Source organism: Camellia sinensis, chromosome 6 (assembly GCF_055761805.1).
Source record: "Camellia sinensis isolate YWXY chromosome 6, ASM5576180v1, whole genome shotgun sequence".
Classification (NCBI taxonomy): Eukaryota; Viridiplantae; Streptophyta; class Magnoliopsida; order Ericales; family Theaceae; genus Camellia; species Camellia sinensis.
The window spans coordinates 101707507-101711582 of record NC_138966.1 but is presented as its reverse complement, the minus strand read 5'-3'; the positions used below and the strand labels follow the sequence as shown (position 1 = coordinate 101711582).

General features: G+C 35.2%; 1 pseudogene across 1 annotated transcript; it reads left to right on the top strand.

Annotated features, from left to right (window-relative positions):
- The first annotated feature begins 1749 nt into the window (after positions 1-1749).
- LOC114287288 (ethylene-responsive transcription factor RAP2-4 pseudogene) lies at positions 1750-3784 on the top strand (annotated as a pseudogene). The gene has a single exon (XR_014332708.1). The product of XR_014332708.1 is annotated as an ethylene-responsive transcription factor RAP2-4 pseudogene (transcript).
- The last annotated feature ends 292 nt before the right edge of the window (positions 3785-4076 follow it).

Here is a 4076-nt window from a genome sequence, read left to right as displayed (position 1 = left end):
GATTATTTATATTATATTCATTCATTTAAAAACTTAAACTATTAAAGAATAAGATAATTTTATTATTTATATTATTGTATTCTCAAACACTTTCAAGTCACATTCTAAGGTGCATGTAAAATAGTTAAAATATGCTCCAACTGAATTAAATCCAAACAATATTGGAAATAAATATTTGTGACAAATTTTTTCAACATACCTTCTATTAATACAGATTTAAAACAAAGTAAAATTGAACACTAATATGTCTTCTTTAAAAATACTATATCTAATTTTCATCAAATGAATTCCATGCTAATTGTCACAGTAGACAATAGCAGGTTTTTGCTCAATATGATACTAACCTGGTAAGCAAAAACTTCTACCACATGGTTGTATATTTAGCTTTCCTAGTTAAAAGTGTAATCATTGATTGTAAAGTTGATCTGATCATCGACTAATCGGTCATTCAAAACAAGTAAACACACCAATAATTAAATGATATGTATACAATCACATGTATAATTTGAGTCAATATAATCTACAAATATTAACTGTGTCATTCTTTTTGAAATTTAAAACAAAATTTACGATTCCAATAAATAATTCAAACAAATAGTGCAGCGTGCATGCTATTGTGACAAAGCCTTATTACAAGACTGGCAAAAGAGGAACTTAAGCCTGCTGGAATGCTAAACCCAATAGATATTTTTTACAAGCTCAGGTTGTCTTTCCTAGGCGAGCTTGCAGACAGAGCTAACGGATCGTCCCGTGGGTTTAACCCAATGACCAAAAATTTTACTTCTGATTTGTTTTTTTTTTCCTTTTCATTATTTTGGTATTTTGTTTCATAATATTTGACGAGTTTGCATGCCGACGTGACTAACACTCTAATAGGCCAACTCTAACAAAAAATTATTAATTGATCTTAGGATATCACATGATCATATTTTAAATTAATTATAAACTCTCATATCTCTTCATATTTTTTCATCACTCAACATAAAATCGTAAATTCCACTTTTCAACCGATACACAATACATGAGGAAGTCCTTATGCCAACCAATAGCTTATCTTCCAACAGGCCAACATGCCAGGCTTGTGGACAAGCTAGTGGTGCGCTCGAGGTTGGAGCTCAAATTTAAAAAAACCAAATGATGAAGTTTTGGTGTTTGAGAAGTTTGCACCTTGGGTTTTTTTTTTTCGATTTTTTTTATAAAATGACAAATTTTTTGTAAAATTAAAAAAAATACATCTAAATAAAATATCATATTCAATCTTATAATTATTTTACTTTTTCTCTCACAAATATCATATTCAATCGCAAAAAATCTAACTATCTTTTCAAACACAAATTCTTTTTTTTCAATAAAATCTTACAACTAAAAAAATCTACATAAAAATTCACTTCTCAAACACCCACTAGGTGTGACCATTCACTCTAGAGGGGGAGGGTGAATCAAAAACAAATTCAGCTTAATTGGTATCCACTTCTAATAGAGTAAAGACGAATTCAGCTTAATTATAATTAAAATTAGAAGTTTCCCATACAAATATTAAATTTATTTTTAAGCCCATCGAAAAATTAAAATTAGAAGTTGATAACTTTAGAGACTGCAACAAGAAAACTCAAAAATATGGTGTGAACACTTCAAATATGGTCAACAAACTTTGCGAAGGAACCACGAAATATCCGCGCTTGGAACTGCCGTTTGAAGATGGACAGGTGGCGGTAAAATGGGACACGTGTTTCTCTTCTAGTGCATCCATCAAATAAATTAACAGGTGGAATATGACGTCAGCATCACAAGAAGCTGACCCGGTAAAGTAAACGTAAACATAAACTTCAACAATTAAAAAAAAAATCGTAATTTCCGACGTGGAAAAAACCGGTAAACAAGTTACCGACACTCCTATATATAAGTGGAGCCAACCCATTGCCTGAAATCAAGATCACACTGAGAGAGGTTGTGAGGAAAAACACTATACAATTCATAGTAAAACAAATGAGTGAAGGTGTTTTTGTAAAACAATTTGCTTTCTGATTCTTTAAGTTTTCTACTTCTTCTCTCCCCCCTCTGTATCATCCCCGCTTCTCTGTATCCCTTTCTGCAAATCATCTGTTTTTCAAAGTATTCTAGTTTTTGGGTTTGTTTTTGTGTTTCAAAATATAAAAAAACAAACTTAGAGTGGGATTTCTCGAAAGCCAGGTGTTTTCAGAATAGCGATCAATTTTATTTTTATTTTTTTGTTTTTGTTTTCTTTGTTTCATCAAATCACCTGAGAGGGTAGTTTTTTTGTATCCCCCTCAAGGTTGGTTCTTTTAGATCTTGGACTAAAGAGGCTTATCTATTTTCAATCCTCTTTACTAGGTTTTTTCTGTATTTTTTTTTTTTTCAATTGTTCCCTGTTCTTTGATTTTTGTTAAGAAACAGGTTGTTTTATTATTATTATTATTATTATATTTTTGTTTGTTTTTGATTTTTGTAAATTTGTGGTGGAATGCAAGCTACAATGGATATGGATAGCACAGCATTTCAGTCAGATTGTGAGCTGATGGAAGCACTTGAACCTTTTATGAAAAGTGCTTCCCCAACCGCTACTACTACTTCAAATCCCCTTTCTCTCCCTTCTTCTAAAACTACTTCTTCACCTCCTTCTTCCTCTACCTCTTATTCTTTTCCCTACAATGCTTACAATTTCTCGACCCACCAGCCCATGTCATACCCAAATGGCTGCTCCACATCCACAGCCCAAATATTTTCCCATGGGTTAACGGGTCATGAGCAACCGGGTTTAGTTGGGCTCAACCACCTTACCCCTTCTCAGATCCAACAGATCCAAGCCCAGTTAAACTTCCAACGGCAACAACAGCAACAAATGGCCCAATCCACAGAAGTTTCATTCTACAATCAATGTGCTCCAACTCCACAGCAGCAGCAACAGACCCTGAGTTTCCTGCGCCCAAAGCCCACCCCCATGAAGCTAATGGGCTCACCCCCAAAGCCCACAAAGCTCTACAGAGGGGTCAGACAGAGGCACTGGGGAAAATGGGTCGCCGAGATCCGATTACCCAAGAACCGGACCCGACTCTGGCTAGGAACCTTCGACACCGGCGAAGAGGCGGCGCTGGCGTACGACAGGGCGGCGTACAAGCTCCGAGGCGACGGCGCGAGGCTGAACTTCCCCAATCTCCGCCACAGTGGATCCCATATCGTCGACGATAAGGTCCAGGCGATCTTGGCCCAGGCTGGAAAGAGTGTCGACGCCGCCGCCAAGAAGAAGAGGCAGTCGAAGAAGAAGACGGAGACCGCCGCAGCGCAGCCGCGTACGGCGGAGGTGGGTTCACCGGCGATGTCGGGAAGTGGGTCGTCGGCGTCATCGAATCTTGGGTTTCCGGATTTTATGGAGGAGGAGGAAGAGTGGGATGCGTCGTTGATGTTGCAGAAGTACCCATCTCATGAAATTGATTGGGATTCAATATAATTGTCACCATTGTTATATGCTATTTATATAATGTAATGGGTGGTCACTGCAATGAAGTTTTTGACAATTGCAGGGCCTACTAGTCTGTGTGTGTAGAGTCTTTTGTTAGGGTCTGGTTGGTTTTTTTTTTCAATATAATGGTCATTTGTAATGATATGTATGCATCATCATCTTCCCTGTGGTCAGCTGGATTTTTATTTGCTAGACAAAGGGAAGAGTAGTGTTTATTGTTTAATGTTTAGTCATGCTTAAAGTGAGGGAATATTTCGATATTATTCAAAATTTATAATATATGAATATTCATTTTATTGTGATTCATGTCAATTGGTATTTAAAAATAAAAATAAAAATGCACTAGATTTTAATGTACAATTTGATGATTCATTACTTTTGTCAATAAATTTTAGATTTACAAATTCATTCATAATTGAAAAATGTTAAAGAACTTCAAATATTTTACCAACATTCAAAATTTAATTCAAAATCATAAAAAAATGACCAAAACATTATGCAATTCATTATACTTGTAATTTGGGCTTAAAAATATTTACTTAAACCATTATTGATTGTGTTTTATAAACCATCAATGCAAGATTATTTATAAGAATGA